The 17,130-nt window shown below is 39.5% G+C and overlaps 1 protein-coding gene, 1 long non-coding RNA gene and 1 other non-coding gene across 3 annotated transcripts in view; all 3 read right to left on the minus strand.

The window, feature by feature from the left end:
• LOC102510861 overlaps positions 1-17,130 on the minus strand; it is a 125,565-nt gene that overhangs the window by 44,883 nt on the left and 63,552 nt on the right. The gene's annotated exons all lie outside the window — the stretch shown is intronic.
• On the minus strand, positions 205-3,305 carry LOC116667334. The gene is made up of 3 exons (XR_004324234.1): positions 3,177-3,305; positions 1,615-1,758; positions 205-411 (listed from the first exon to the last, which is right to left on the minus strand). It is a non-coding gene; the product is annotated as an uncharacterized LOC116667334 (long non-coding RNA).
• On the minus strand, positions 8,859-8,967 carry LOC116667411. The gene has a single exon (XR_004324293.1). It is a non-coding gene; the product is annotated as a U6 spliceosomal RNA (small nuclear RNA).

Raw genomic sequence — 17,130 nt, forward strand, 5'->3', positions numbered from 1 at the left:
AACACAGACGCACTGTTCGTATGCTAAGAGGCCATCTCATGCCAACTAGTTGAGTTTGAAGTCTTAATGATTTGGACATGAATCTTATTTCAGTAAGCTTAGAAATGGAATGTCAAAGAAATCATGAAATCCTATTCTCATGGACAACATATGAGGCATCCACCTTATTTCTGTTCACTTAACAGGAAAAGTGTGATGGGAGGCGGGAAGGGCATGGCTTGCCTTTTTGAGAATTTCATCTCTAAACAAGAGACATTTCCTATCATATCTGCCAGCTCGTCAGGTGACAACCCGGCTGCTTCCCTCTTCATGATGCCTGTGCTCCCCGCCTGTATTCCTTGCCCAGACAGATTTTCCATCTCTGATACAGCCCAAGAGAAGAGACATGAAGACTCAGCCTAAGCGTGCTATCTGCAATACACCGTAGAAAAGATTTTTTAAATGTTTCCCTCCGGCAGAAAAATGTGGTTTTCCATTTACCTTTATTCCACCAACAAACTCACCTTGGCCATATTGATTATTATGAGATGAATGTTTTTTTTTTTATCTTTTAATCATTATTGGGCATAGTCACTGATATTTATAAAGTCCTCCTCCTGCAGTCAGCTGGCTTATTTGTTCAACAGTATTTATTCAGTGCCTACAATATGCCAGGTTTACCATAGTTTCTGATCTAAATTCACCAGCAACCAGCTGTACCACAGTAAATGGTTCTGAAAAACTGAACTGCATAATATTTGGATTTGCATCATTCTCAGATTAACAGAAATGCCTGGGGTGAACCTGCCCACCTACTCAGATAGAGGTTCCATTCGAATCCATCCCTTCCTGGCTGGATTTTGGAGCATCTGTCTGGTAGGGGTTGTCTGCTCTGAAATAAAATATTGAGAGGAACAACTGTGGGTCACACGTCTAGCTACAGATTCCAGGTTAGAGGCAGAAACTCAAGGAATCACATCACCCCATTAGTTGTGGCTCATCTGGGGAGACTGCACCAGGAGAACACTGGGGACTTCAGGCCTCACTTCTCTCCCTTTCCCTGACCTGAAAAATCTGAACTGCTTGCCACTCCTTCCTCTGTGCACTTCCTCCTCCCCTGCAAAGGTGAGAAAGGCAGCTACTCCCCATTTCAAGGTGAAGGAGGGCTGCCAGTAGCAACACCTTCCATCTGGGCTCATTATTCTGGGATTTTACTACATTTTCCTGATGGTTTACTAAGGACTGGGTTCCTTGCTTGGTTTTGTTTGTTTGTTTTTGCTCACTGTTACCTTTCTTTCCATCCATACTAGCACTCAGGTGGATTTCATTCAAGTGACAATTTATTTCTAGACAAGGTATTCTAGAAATAAGCAACTTCTGGAACTTTGAAAATAAGCTTTGTGAGACTAAGAATAAAATAGTCAGAATATTGACACTTGGTGGAGATGATTATTTGTTGTTTTATTTGGGAAGCTCTTACTTAACCACATGCTGTAAAATTCTATCCTCTGCACAGTGCTTACAGGACTGTGCAGGTTACAGAGCCCAGAAAATGATTTCAAAGATTTTCTGTAAGGAAAGTTCACACTTATGCCCCAAATACTGTCCAACTTCAGAAAACACATGGGTACTCACTTGTTTAGCCTTGGTCTTTGTGATGGTATCAAAAATAATTTCTTCCTCTCTTTTATAGTAGTTTTGGAAAATAATTCCTCAAATCCATGACAATCTATGTATGGCTCTTCAATTTTTTCCCAAATAAGTGAAACACTGGAGTCTCTAAAGTTAAGCAAAAAACCAGTGAGAGAGCCATCAAGCCAAACCCCAAGACATCACGGGGAGCATGAACAGAAAGGACAAGGAGGAGAGGGTGGAAGAGAAAACAATAGTAATTTTGGAAAGAATAATTTCCAGGAATTCTCAGTTATCAAGTCATTATGTAAAAACATAAATGAAAAACCCCTCTCAGGATGGCTATCAAGGCTGGAAATGTTTGCTATCTCACAATCTCAACTTGACTCATCAGCTTTGTGGATTACTCATGGGCTAAAAAGCAATCATTTTATGACCCACAGTGGTCCCCTCCCTCTTTCTACCACTGCCCATCATTCCACGTGACCTGACCTTTCAATGACTGCCGACTCACGTGGTACCACCTAAAAAGGGTAGATCCATTTTTTTAAAAGCAAAAGAACAACTAAACGAAACAACTTCATATAACGCATATGGATGAAGTGAGTTTGGGTCACAGTTTGAAATGATGTATCAGCATATATAATTGACGTGGCAAATTATTCAGAGAATGAGCTGCAAAGCATGAAGTATTCAAAATATATAGATTCTTCCCCTCAGAATGATTCAGTGAAAATAAATATGAGAAATGAGAATGAGCCTGGTAAATACCCTATTTCTAAATCTGTGCCACACCAGACAAATTTCAAAGAATCCTGAGAACTTAGGACAAAGACGTCCAGTAAAATTTAAAGTGCATGTTTTGTCTGCCACCAGCACATTCCACACCCACGTCACAGCACTGTCCCAGAGATCAAGAACACAGGCTATGGTCTGTGCATTGATAAGCCATACGCCAGCGGCATACCTGGTGGGAAGCAAAATGTAACTTTTATAAAAATCATATAAATGTATAATTTTATGACCTCACAGTGTTGCTGATCTTCGGTAGAAGTGCCACGAAGTGCTCAGAACTAGATCATTTCACTCATGGAGTGTGGGTGTGTGTATTTTTGTTTAGCATGTTTCCGAAAAGACTACTGCAAACAAAATGGAAGAGTAGTAATGTGCCTTAAAAGGGATGCAGAAAGCATCCTCAAGACTCAGTTTGTCTAAGGATTTGATTCACTTTTATAAGCTATTTGTCAGTGAGGTTCTGCAACTAGGCAACAGAGCATGTGTGCTAAGAAAAATATATCCCTCTATCTTTAAAAAGTCAATCAAAAACTAGACAGAAATCTGTACATTGATATATGTCATTTGTTTTATCCTTTGGATACTTCTGGGAAAAAGTCGAAAATTTTAAATAGCAGATTGCTTCATGGAATATTGATGTAAAAATCCACAGACAAGCTTTAGAGTGGTACTTAGAAACACATTAAATTGCCACTTTCCCAAAAGTTTGAAAGGAAAATGCTTCCTTCATATTGACAAATTGTGCAAAGACAGACTCCCATTTGTGTTACCTTTTACTGTGTAGCTGAATTCTGGTCCAACAGAGAGGCTTCATTGGCCGACAGGGTTCTATTGGCTGTTTCCTACTCCCTTTGTCCTGGTTCATCCCTAATCCAAACAAGCCAGTTGGCAATGGAGGACGAAGGAATCCACACACTCGTGGTGCTGGTAAAGTGCTGCTCCCAGCTTGTGGTGGGAGAGGGAGGCCTGGTCCAGGAAGCAGAGGGGCTGGTGGGGGAAGGGGGATGCCTGTTCCAGGATGGGGGTGGGGGAGGGGCTGGAGGAGGTGGAACCCCCATACCTGGCAAAGGAGGAGGTGGGGGATTCCCAACTTCAGGAAGAGGAGGGGGAGGGGGGATCCCCACTCCAGGAAGTGGGGGGGAGGGATTCCCTCACCAGAAAGTTGGGGGGGAGGGCATGGCAGCATATCTGTGCCAGGCAGAGGAGGAGTTGAGGGGCCTGCTGTACTGGGCAGAGCAAGCCCTGTCATGCCAGAGCATATCCCATGTCATGGGAGAGGGGGGAGTGGGGGCCACTGGGGCCAGGCCAGGCATGGAGCTGGAGGACTCTGTACAAGGCAGAGGTGGTGGGGGTGGGATGTCATGGCTGTTTTCAAAGGAGGAGCAAACAGAGTGCTCACGGCTGGCTTCAGACTCAGTATGAAGAGAAGGATGGGAAGGCTGAGGTCCGGCCTGTCCTTGACCATCAGACCAGGGAAGTGTGGGAGTGGTGGAGTCTGGCTGGACTGATGTGCGTCGAGCTGTACTGATATTCGCCTTGGAGACACAACCACAGATATCTCTGAACAGAATTTTGTCTGAGGTCCAGAAGGTGAGGACGGCACCGCTGAGTCTCCACTTTCAGCCCGAGGTGGGCCTGGGGGACACTCAGGTGGGGCACTAACAGAAGGCAGCGTCAGTGTCCTGCCCTCTTCTGTCAGGGACGTCTGGATTGACTTTGCCTGTCAAACCCTTTTCTCCTAACCTGAGAGCTTCCAGACAGACGTCTTCTGAAGGTGCCACTCCATTCTGAACCCTGTGAGGGCCAGCTGCCACCTCCATGTCCACAGCAGGGTACTGCTTCTCTAGTTCAGCTATTTTGGTCCTCAGATCCTCAATGGTCTGTTCCAGCTGCTGAATGACAGTGGCCTGACCCTCAGACTTCTGCCAGAAACTTCCTGAGGGGCAACAAAGACATTAGAGATAAACATAAAGTAAGGAATACTCAAAATACCAAAAAAGAAAAAAAAAGGGGAAAAAAAGATAAAATTAAGCAAAATATATCTGTTTGGTTATAATACTTTGAAAAGATCCCTCCGTGGGAAGATACTATCAGCATTTCTATGTGTCGCCTCTTCTCCACCCTCGGATTTCAGAGTGGGGACACACATTACCATAAAGTCCTAAGGTCCTTGTCTAATCCTTGAATGAAAGCATGGAAGACAAGTAGACCCCTGAGCAGAGGGGAGACAATTCTGAGTGATGAACCAACTTACTTCCAAAATACGCTACTCGCTTCCCTGCCCGGTAACACCTGGTAGTAGAATGTTCCCTTAAGACATTTTAAATTCTAAGTTCTAAAGTTAATCACTTCCTTTAAGAGGTAATCTCTAAAAAGGTCTTCAGTAAGATCATGCGAGATACTTGTGATTTATATGGCCATGGGCGTATGTCTTATGTGCATGAATACAGCTTATATTATGTTCACTGTGATTCAAATTTTGACCCGAGGCATTTCAGAAAGTGGTACCCTGGACTCTTCACAATTTGTCAAGATAGCTGAGAACAACTGTGCCAACGTATGAATCACCCTCACATCCAAATGGTGCCCAGCCCTCCCAAGGCATGCAGTCGACCAGGAACAGTTTAAGGGAAAGAATGCTTTGCTACCCAAATCAAAGGGAAAAGCCCTATGGGTAAATTAAATAGGAATAATAGATGAGTAAAAATAAAAGAGAAGAAAGAGGAATGGGTAGAGAAAAAGGAGGAGAACAGGAACAAGAGAAGGTACCAGAGAAGGCAGCACAGACTCCAGCTGTGAAGCTGCAGTGTCAGGCAGCTGCTCACACAGGCTGGGAACTAACTGCTCAGTGGGGGCTGGACTGAAAGGATGAGAGGGAGCGAGTTCTCGTGCTGCAAACTGTTTCTCCAGAGCTTCCCAGGGCTTTTCAAAGATGATCCCAATAGAGGCCGCCGTAAAGAGCCACAGCCCACAGACACAGACATTACTATCTTCCCCACGTGGGAGCCTGAAGCTGACCCTGCAGACCTGCTCTTTATTTACTGAGGAAGAATAATTAATAGGTAATATAAAGATGATATGAAGTGTAAAACTAAACTTGTATCTTGCTTGTCAAAAACTAAATCAAAAACAAAAAACAAACAAAAAAACCTTATCAAATCTTTTTCTTTACTATTTATAAATCCAAAACAAGTACTTAACCCATTTGCAGTGGAAAAGCTACAGGCAGACAAGACAGAAATGCATATATTTACTATAAATGAAGTATTTTGGTGCTATGGGTATATTTGTTCAAAATCTTCAGAAGTAGTTTTTTTTTTTTTTAATGGGAATAGGAAAGGTATAAGCTTAACAGTCTTAAACCTAACCCATTACCTCTTCCCTAAAAACGCTGTATTTACTACAACATTTCACCTGCTGAAGGTCATTTATGCTGCTCACTGAGAGCTAAAGAGAAGCTGCACCTTCAGAGACACGGCCCTGCCAGGAGGCCCTTACTGCCCTGTAATCAAAGAACAGCAGGTAGCTCTTACTGTACAAGGAAGCTGCAAGGGAAACTCATTTACTGTTCAACTAATTAAGGAATATAACACACCTTACACAGGCAAAATTGTGAGGCTCTTATCATTTATATGTAAATGTAGGTATTCATACATATATTTAAAGAAAATCTAAGTCACTATTTCTCACCAATGTCTACACACAAGACTACAGTATTACAACGCATAGTTTGGGAAATTAGGCCATATATTCTCTAAATAGTCCATAGTAAAAGGAATAACTTTAATAAACAATCACTAATATCCTGAGAGTTAATTCCACTCTCCAATTACAATGCTACAGGAAATCACAAGCCAAAAATCTAGCTCCCAAATTCATCCAGAAAGTACAAATATTCAAAATTTCTTCCTGAACCTGCATTAGTAAAATATATAGAGTATTTGCATTTTTCCAGAATAGCCTTAAAAGTGACCATTAAGAATTAATAAGTATTTTTTGAGTTATCCTAGAATGTAAATAATGCTCTCATTTTCCCTTTTATGGGAACATATAAAAAATTACTTGAGGAAACACATTCTGTAAATTCTAGTAAAGTTTTCCAAAACTCAATTTAAAAAAATATTTTTATTGAGGTATAATAAAAATAGATTATATAAGTTTCAGGTGTACAACAGTGATTCACAATTTTTAAAGGTTATGTTCCACTTACAGCTATTGTAAGATATTAGCTATATTCCCTGTGTTGTACTATATATCCTTGTAGCATATTTGTTTTATACATAGTGGTTTGTATCTCTTAATCCCCTAAAACTATTTTGCCCCTCTCTACCTCCCTCTTCCCATTGATAACCACTAGTTTGTTCTCTATATCTGTGCTTCTGCTTCTTTTTATTATATGCATAAGTTTGATTTATTTTTTAGATTTCAAGTATAAGTGGTTTCATACAGTATTTGTCTTTCTCTGACTTATTTGAATAAGCATAATAAATTCCAGGTCCTTCCATATTGTTGCAAATGGCAGAATTTCATTCTTTTTTATAGTTGAGTAATAGTCCATTGTGTGTGTGTGTCAGTGTATATCATATATGGATGCTGAATTCAGTCAAAAGCTTTTTCTGCATTTATTAAAAAGATCATATGGTTTTTATTTTTCAGTTTGTTAATGTGTATTACACATTGATTTGAAGTTATTGAACCATCCTTGCATCCCTAGGATAAATCCTACTTGATCATGGTTCATGATCCTTTAAATGTATTGTTGGTTTCACTCTACTACTATCTTGTCGAGGATTTTTACATCAATATTCATTAGTGATATTGGCTTATAATTTTACTTTTTGTGTGATATCTTTGGTTGTGGTTTCGCGGTGATGCTGGCCTCATGGAACAAGGTCAGGAGTGTTCCTTCCTCTGCAATTTTTCAAAATGGTTTGAGAAGAATAGGTTAACTCTTCTCTGAATGTTTGGTAGAATCCACTTTTGAAGCCATTTAGTCCCGGACTTTTGTATGTAGGGTTTTTTTTTTTTTTTTCCTTTATTACTGACTCAGTTTCATTGCTGGTAACTGGTTCTGTTCATATTTTCTATTTCTTCCTGGTTCTGTCTTAAAAGATGGTACATTTCTAGGAATTTGTTTATTTCCTCTAGGTTGTTCATTCCATTGGCATGTATTTGTAGTAATCTCTTATGATCCTTTGTATTTCTGTGTGTCAGTTGTAACTTCTCCTTTCTCATCTCTAATTTTATTGATTTGGGCCCTTCTCTTTTCCTTGATGAATATGGCTATGGCTTTATCAATTTTGTTCATCTTTTCAAAAACCAGCTCTTAGTTTCATTGCTCTTTTCTATTATTTTTTAACTCTATATTTCATCTCTTTCTGCTCTCATCTTTATGATTTCTTTCCTTGTACTAACTTTGGGTTTTGTTTGTTCTTCTTTTTGTAATCCTCTAGGTGTAAGGTTAGGTTGTTTACTGAGATTTTTCTTGTTTCCTGAGGCAAGTTTGTATCACTATAAACTTCTCTCTTAGAACTGCTTTTGCTGTATTCCAAAGGTTTTGGATCATTATATTTTCCTTTTCATTTGTTTCCAGGTATTTTTTTAAATTCCTCTTAGAGTTCTTCATAGTTATATTGGTTGTTTAGCAGCATATTGTTTAGCCTCCACATATTTGTGGGTTTGGGTTTTTTGTTTTTGTTTTGGTAGTTTTTTCTTGTACTTGATTTCTAGTCTTGTAGCATTGTGGTCAGAAAAGATACTTGATATTTCATTTTTCTTAAATTTACCCAGACTTGTGGCCTATCATGTGATCTATCCTGGAAAATGTTCCACGTGCACTTGAACAGAATGTATTATGCTGCTTTTGGATGAAAACACTCTTTTCCATCCCCCTCCCTTTCAGTCTGTGTGTCTTTAGATCTGAAGTGAGTCTCTTGTAGGCAGCATATATATGGGTCATTTTTGTATCCATTCAGCCACTCTATGTGTTTTGATTGGAGCATGCAGCCCATTTACATTTAAACTAATTATTGATATGTATGTCCTTAATGTCATTTTGTTAACTGTTTTAGGGTTGTTTTTGTGGGTCTTTTTTTGTTCCTTTTTCCTTCTTTTGTTTGCTTCTCTTGTGATTTGATGACTATCCTCCAATATTATGTTTGGATTCCTTTTTTTTTAATGTACCTATTATATATTTTTAGATTGTGATTACCATGAGGTTGTTTGTTTTTTTTTTAATTGAAGTATAGTCAGTTACAATATGTCAACTTCTGGTGTACAGCCTAATGTCCCAGTCATGCATATATATACATATATTCATTTTTATATTCTTTTTCATTAAATGTTATTACAAGATATTGAATATTGATATTCCCTGTGCTATACAGAATAAGTTTGGCTTTTTAAATCTATTTTTATATATAGTGGTTAAAATTCACAAATCTCAAACTCCAAAAAATATGGAATGCTTCACAAATTTGCATGTCATCCTTGTGCAGTAGCCATGCTAATCTTCTCAATATCATTCCAATTTCAGTATCTACATGCTGCCGAAGTGAGCATCCATGAGGTTTTTATTTAGCATGCAATATATACATGTGATTGTTATAAGTTTGTTGACCTCTTAATTTCAAATGCATTTTAAAAATCCTGCAGTTGTACTCTCCTCCCCTCATGATTATTGTTTCTGATATATGTTACATCTAATTACTGTTTGTATCCCTTAATTGCTTATTGTGGATACAGGTGACTTTACTACTTTTCTCTTTTAACATTCCTACATGTGTGGGTGATTTCCTACCTTTACTGTATGTTTGCCTTTACTGATGAGATGCTCACTTTGTGGGCAGTGTATCCTTAGTTGTAGGTTTTTCCCTTTCATCAATTTAAATGTTGTGTAACTCCCTTCTGGCCTGCAGAGTTTGTGCTGAAAAGTCAGCTGATAGCCTTATGGGAGTTCTGTTGTTTGTTATTTGTTGATTTTTCCTTGCTGCTTTTAATATGATCCATTTATCTTTAATTTTTGTCATTAATTTAATTACAGTATGTCTTGGTGTGCTCCTCTTTGGGACTCTTGTGCTTCCTGGACTTGGGTGACTGTTTCCTTTCCCAGTTAGGGAAGTTTTCAGCTAGTATGTCTTCAAATATGTTGTCAGTCCCTTTCTCTCTCCCTTCTCCTTCTGGTACCCTTATAATGTAACTGTTAGTGTGCTTGATGCTGCTCTAGAGGTCTCTTAAACTATCATCATTTCTCTTCATTCTTATTCTCTTTTCAGTTAAGCATCAGTGATTTCCTCTGTCTTCTAGCTCACTGATTCCTTCCTCTGTATCATTTAGTCTACTGTTGATTCCTTCTAGTGTATTTTTCACTTCAGTTATCATATTCTTCATCTCTGTTTGGTTATTCTTCATATTTTCTAACTCTTTGTAAAAACTCCTTTCTTGTTCTGTGAATCCATTCTCCTCCTGAGTTTCTGATCATCTCTACCATCATCACTCTGAACTCTTCCTCAGGTAAACTCTCTATCTCCACTTCACTTAGCTCTTCTTCTGGGGTTTTATCTTGTTACTTTGTCTGGAACATGTTCCTTGCTGCCTCATTTTGCCTAACTTTCTGTTTTTATTTTTATGTGTCTGGTACAGTAGCTGCATTTCAGGACCTTGCAGAGGTGTCCCTCTGCAGGAGACATCCTGTTCCAGCAGCACACTCCCCTCTCATCATCCAAGCTCTATGCTGTATGTTCCCTCTATGAGGGATGGATCATTCTACTGTGGTGGGCTGGCTATGTGGGTAGGTTTCATTGATTCCTGGTCCACTTAGATGCCAGGTTCTGCCTTGTACACAGGCTGCTGGCCACTGGTTGGCAGAACTGGGTCACAAGAGAGCTGACTGCAGAAGCTGGGGGAATGCTGGGGCTAATAACAGCTCACTGATGAGCAGAGTCAGGGTCCAGGTGGCCCCAGGGTTGTTGCCCACCAACTGGTGGGTGACCAGGTCCTGGGGCAAGTACCAGAGGAAAGATGACAAATCTATTTTATTCAGCATACTAAGTATTTTATTTTATATATCACCAAATTTGACATTATATTTTTTAAATATTGCTTCAAACCCATAAATTAGTATAAGTGGTAGAGTCTGCCGTCTACTTTGGCTGAACAATTGTGTACAATAAGTCAGCCAAAATTCTTTCATTTCTGTATAATCTTATATGTGTGATGTTGGTTATTTCTTATAAATTGCTTGATCACTTGAATATCACAAAATACAAGCTGCCATTAAAAATAATACATTCAACAAAGTATTTTCAAAATAAAGATTATCTGGTTCCCAGAAAAAGAAACATTACTATAATATTAAGGCCAAAACTGTCAAAAAGAAAGCTAAGATATATTCACGGAAAGCTTCTGCTGAAAAGTTAAATTTGCTCATCTTTGAAACTTTACTATGTTTACTATGTAATTCATTTTCTTTAATATTCAGATTTTCAAGTTCTGCAAAATTCTAAGGCCATGTTACTGGCAAGTTAGGATACCTCTAGATAGCTGTAAAATATGAATTCTACTCTTCACAGACACATACTTATTTCTTAACTCTTTATTTCTCAAGCTCTAAATTCTGAACAGTCTAAGGTTTTGGAGAAAACCAGTGAGATTCCAGATTTACAATAAGCTAATACATGCTATTATTCTATAGGAAAAGAAATCCAGATTTTAAAATAGAATAAAATTATGCACAGAAATAAATTACAATAAATTTCAATTTTTGAAAAGGATTTGCATTTCTCTGATAATTAGTGATATTGAGCAGTTTTTCATGTGCCTATTGATCATTTGTATGTCTTCCTTGGAGAATTGCTTATTTAAGTCTTCTGCCCATTTTTGGATTGGGTTGTTTGTTTTTCTTATTAAGTCGTATGAGCTGCTTATATATTCTGGAGATCAAGCCTTTGTCAGTTTCATTTGCAAAAATTTTCTCCCATTCTGTAGGTTGTCTTTTTGTTTTACTTATGGTTTCCTTTGCTATGCAGAAGCTTGTAAGTTTAATTAGGTCCCATTTGTTTATTCTTGCTTTCAAAATGTAGAATAGATAAACAAGATTATACTGTATAGCACAGGGAAATATATAAAAGATCTTATGGTGGCTCACAGAGAAAAAAATGTGACAATGAATATATATATTTTCATGTATAACTGAAAAATTGTGCTCTACATTGGAATTTGACACAACATTGTAAAATGATTATAAATCAATAAAAAAAGTTTAAAAAATAAAAATAAAAGTCTCAAAGGTAAAATTCTTAAAAAAGAAAAAGCTACAAATTCTTGGGAAAAACTCAAATTATCACAAGGACAAAATAAATAAAACTTTCCTTGGCAATTCAAAAAAAAATTTCAACTTTGAAAAGGAATTTCAAGAAATAAGGGAATATCAGTACATATGGTAACTGGTAAAAAACATACCCAGGATGCCTTAAATGAGAACATTTTATGGAAAATCATTTCTCACAGAGCAGTAAAATAGCATTTCTGGAATCCTTACAATGGAAATGATGAGCTATTGAAATTGTAATATTTCTGAACTGGAATGGAAATGACAAATCACTTCCGAACCATTCACTGCCTAGATGAGAAATGTGAGGTGGAGAGGAGAGGGATAAGTCAGAAATCATAACTGGCTGGGTAACTTTAAACACCTATGGCAGTAGTTGATAATTTGATTGATGGAACGGTTAAAGTCACCATCATTAGTGAATGACCAGAGTGGAGGTAATAAACAGCATGTTTAGGAAAGGAGTCAGAAAAAAATGGAAATAAACAGTCTTTTTGGTTCCCTCACATCTTCTGAATTTTCTCTCCCATGACCTGCGTTGTGGCAAGGTCCTGCACTATACTCCAAAGCAAAACATTCCTTAACTGTCCCAGTTCGTGCAAGGAAGAAAAACAGTCTGTCACAGCTTCCCTTCGTTGATGATCCACACAAACAACACAGCTTAGTGTCTCACCTCCCAGCTGCCTCCCTGCGTCAAAACCCAACTAGCCTCCAACATCGTTAAAGTTCCAAACAACAAAGCTCACAGAAAATCGAATGCAATGGCTTGGGAATGTTACCCAGAGGGGCAGAGCTATACCTTCTGACCCTGCTGCCACTCGGCTGGAACTGCTGTCCTGGTGACCCTCGTGTTCTCACTGCCAACACTACAGCTCCAACCTAGACTTTGTAAAGGCTGCGAAACTATTTCTCACTCCTTCCTTCTTAAAATCCTCTCCTCACTTGGCTTCTATGATTTTACACTCTCTCCTCCCCATTTGCTTTTCTCTTCTCTCTTTTGAATTTTTTTGGAGTACAGTACCAAACCTGAGTAATTCCCAAGACTCTGTCCATAGCCCACAATCCTCTCTCTCTGTGCTAGAGGAGCTCAACAATTTTTTCATCTTAAATCTCTCATCTCTGTCCTGCAGATTTGCAAGTTTTTCCCTCTCAACAATACTTCACTTCCATATTGTGACTTCATAGTTATCATTGCTATTTTGTTAAATTTTATCTTTTATTGAGGAATAATTGACATAATATTTCTATTTGACTATTTTCCTTTTTCTTTATATTTAAAATGCATCTTATCCTATAAATAAATATCACCTCTCTGCCTTGCACTTTCTCAAGGCTTGGCAGTAGCTTTGATTAATGTTTCTAATTTATTAGCTCTTAAACTTGATGTGCAGCAGAATCCCCTGGAGGGGCTGTTTACACAGACTGCTGGGCCCCACCCCCCGCGTCTCCAGTTCAGTAGGCCTGGGGCAGGGCCTGGGAATTTGCATTTTGCATTGATGCTGATGCTGTTCCTCCAGGGACCACACTTTGAGAACCACAGCCTAAATTTATACTCTAGATATGGTTACCAAATCCATTAGTTCAGCCTTTGGCTGCTACTTTTTCTTTATCACATCAGCACTTTAGTTCAGAATCTCCCCACTTCATAATTGAGAGTTTTAGGAGCTGGTCCTCCTGATTGGTTCTAGTCTCCCTCTTCTTATCAGTACGACATTCTCTCACAAGGTCCTTAAACATGAGTTCATCATGGTACATCCTTGCTCAAAAACTCATGGCTTTTATGTTGAGCATAAAACATTATAAACTCTCTACCTGGCTCATAAGGTCTTTCATAGCCTGTAAAAAAGTGGATACCCTAATTACCTCCCCTGCCTACTGCAAAGGGCTACTGTGAGGGTTCTGTGGGAGACAGTCAGCTCCCTTTATTCAGTTATGTTCTATGAAGTCACCGAGAACAATGAATTAGTGAGCACTGAACCGCTGCTTCTGGGGAAAAAGTGTCCAGTTCCCACAAGCCTCCAGCTACAACGTTTTCTAAAGTCACCTTATTTAATATAATAAATATATTTAGATTGTATTAAATGTATACATTGTATGTAACACACACTTTCCCTATAAGGCACGCCACAGCCCTCCTGCACCTAGGACACTAAACAGCACTGCAGCCCTATGCTTGGGGGCATTTTAAATAGCAAAGTCTTCAGCAGAAAGCACAAAAAGGTGGAAAATGTGGCACTAAATAGGCAGCAGAAAAGACATTTATTTACAGAATTAGCTGAAGCAAGAAGGCAGAGTGTTGCTTCATCCCACCGTGGCTGGGGAAGACGCACGCCAGGTGACGCCAGTTTTTCGCCACTTTGCGCATGTCTGCAAATGAAGTAAAGGGCCTGCAAGCAGTGGTTTCAGGGCTGTAAATAAATTCTAGCTAGTTGTCAGGCTTGCAAATACAGAATCTCTAAATGATGAGGATCTACTGCACTAAGAAAGCAACTTTGGAAGCCAGAGTACTGCTCAGACATGACAATAATAATGACAAAATATCATCTAACAATTTGAGCACCTACCATGTGTCAGGAGCTCTTCTAAGCCCTTCATGAAAACTAATGTATTTAAATCTCACAGAAACCTATGAGACAGGAGTTATTATTATCCCCAGTTTGTAGATGAGGTAATTAAGGCATAGAGAATAAAAAGCATGGCTGAGGTTCCCCAGTTAAAAGTGGAATAACTGGGATTTGTGCCCAGGCACACTGGTTCAGAGCCCGATGCTCAATCACTATGTTGTGAATATAAGCAAAATTTCCACCTCTCCCCAATAAGCACCTCTGCTTGAGTCAGCGTGGTCTCCAGTATGTTTATTCATTCATCAAACATTTTCTGATCTGCCCAGAAATGTCAGACACTGTGTTAGATACTGGAGGGGCAAACAGAATATGGATAGTCTTAGCTCTAAGGAGCCCTACTGCCTTTGAGACATGCATGAGGCACCAATTATGGGAAAGTAAGGCAAGTGCAGGGATCCCAGAAGAGACATCAAAAGGAGTCTCTAGACTGAGGCCTCTCTGGGAAAGTGTCTAAGAGGGAGTGAAGTTTGACATGAGTTTAGATTAAGAAACAGAAATTCAGTGGATTAAAAAGGCCACTAGGAGTGCAGAAGAAAAAAATGTAAAAGGCAGACAGGAAGAATGCTAAAGTTTTCAGAAAACCTGACTGTCTTTTCAAGGCTAGAACAAACTAAACAGGCAGGAAATAGTAGGGGGTAAGGCTAATGGCAAGGGAAGGCAAGGGAAAGCCTTGCACATCAAACTCCGGAGTCTGACTCTTCTCTCAGACCCTATGAGCAGTCATCAAATGGGTCTGAGAAGACATCAGATACAAATAAATCTGAATTTCAGGAAGAAAGTTCTGGAGGACTGTGGGGGAAAGATCAGGAGGGGTTGGGACTGGAAGTGATGAGATCTGCTGGGAGACAGCTGTGGTCACCCGACATGGCTGAGGCTGGGCTGGGGCTGGGCTGAAACAGGGCTGTGGGGCTATGGGGTGGCAGGACAGGCAGGAGCACCAGAGGGGGACTGAGATGCTGGAGGAACGGAGTGAGCAGCCTCTCATGTCCCCTGGACCCTTGCACCTGTCAGTGTCTTCCCTGCCTCAACACCACATTCACTTCTACTTCTATATCTTCACTCTCTTCTCCATCTGCAATACTCTCTCTTCTTCCCTCCCTCTGTCCAGAAGTGATGACTTTGAGGACTTGATCTAAGTTGCACCTTTCCTAAGAAGCTGTCCTTAATTACAATTTCTCAACAGTTCCCTTTTTTTTTTTTAAATTCTGTAGTGCAACATACACTAAATACCTTGACAAAATCACATTACATCGAGCAAATCATTTCATATATACAGAAAAGCCCAGGACCTTACAATTCTTTGTATTTCCTTCTGTACCTATCACAACTACCTTGCACATAGTACATCAACAGATGTCCAACAAAGTTCAGTAAAAGATAAACATCCTTTATAAGCTAAGAACCTTTATAGGCCAGTTGTCAATTTAGATCAGCTGCTTGAACAATTTGCCTTTCTCCCCAGATCATTACCAACGTTGCCCAACGGAAAGGAACTTCATACCTTCTAAGGCTCTGTAGAGCAAACACACAGCTTCATTTCACGGTAAGCCCTATGGCCCCAGAGAAAAGAAAAACGTTGTGTGACCTCTAATGCTTCTTTCATATTCTCATCTCAAGTTGTAGCTGCTTTCCAGGGGCCTGCTGCTTTTCATTCTTAAAATTGACAGAATAGTTTCTCTTATTTCTTTATTTCTAACACTAAAATGTCTAATTTTTTTCTCTTAGAGTTTCCATAAAATAAATACTTTTCAGAAAAATCCTGTCTCTTTCTTAATGCATTATATTGAACACTTTGCCAAAGTGTTACCCATTTTCAAAACTGGTGCCTCCACAAGGGTGTCCTTGTGTCTCTGCCCTCCCCAGCCACACCTCGCCCCACTCTCCCCAGCCACACCTCGCCCCACCCTCCCCAGCCACACCTCGCCCCACCCTCCCCAGCCACACCTCGCCCCACTCTCCCCAGCCACACCTCGCCCTCCCCACACTCACTGAGCCAAAGTGCTTATCAAGCACCTAAGAATGAGCAGAGTCTGAGGTAAACTTCAAGGAAGAGTAACCGTGTTTTGGGGCCTCAGCCACGCCTTTGCCTCTCTTCTTGAACCCCTCTGTTTCTTACTCTGGTCTATATTTTAGCTGTATGCTTGTCTTGTGAATTGTGGTTTTGTGGTTTTATAATTAAGTTATGTGAATTCATATCCTTTTTTGCCTTAGAGTTTAGCAGGAACTTAACATTAAACAATGATTTTTCCAACATTTTGATATATCTAATAAATTCTAATAAAATTCAAGTGACTTGTTTTCATGTCTCCATTTCTTTTCTTCAGAATTGTGTTCCCCACACCTTTCTTTTGATCTGAACAATTCTTTTTTTACTCTTTGAACCTGTCTCTGCCAAGACACATGTGAGTAGTCCCTCAAGTACCACTGACTAGGCTGCTCCTCATCAGTCACATGCATTTCCTTGATTTGTTCCTAAATAAAGATGTTTCTGAAACTGATAATACATTGTACTGAGGGGTCGTTGTATACAGAGCCCTATAGGAGATACTTTAAAAGGAATACCAATAGAAAAGAATATTCAATCCCTCAATTAAGTCTGCAGCCCAGTTAGGCACTGCGAGGTTGAGAGGGCCCAGGGGGACTGAGCAGAGCAGGACCCCAGGGTAAGAGTTTAAAGCCGATTTCAAATGAGGTTAAAACTGGAATGAGATAGGATTTTGCCACTCCCCTCAAATCAGAAGCATTTTTCTAACCTTTGAGAATGTATTTGCA

Source organism: Camelus ferus, chromosome 11 (genome assembly GCF_009834535.1).
Source record: "Camelus ferus isolate YT-003-E chromosome 11, BCGSAC_Cfer_1.0, whole genome shotgun sequence".
Lineage (NCBI taxonomy): Eukaryota > Metazoa > Chordata > Mammalia > Artiodactyla > Camelidae > Camelus > Camelus ferus.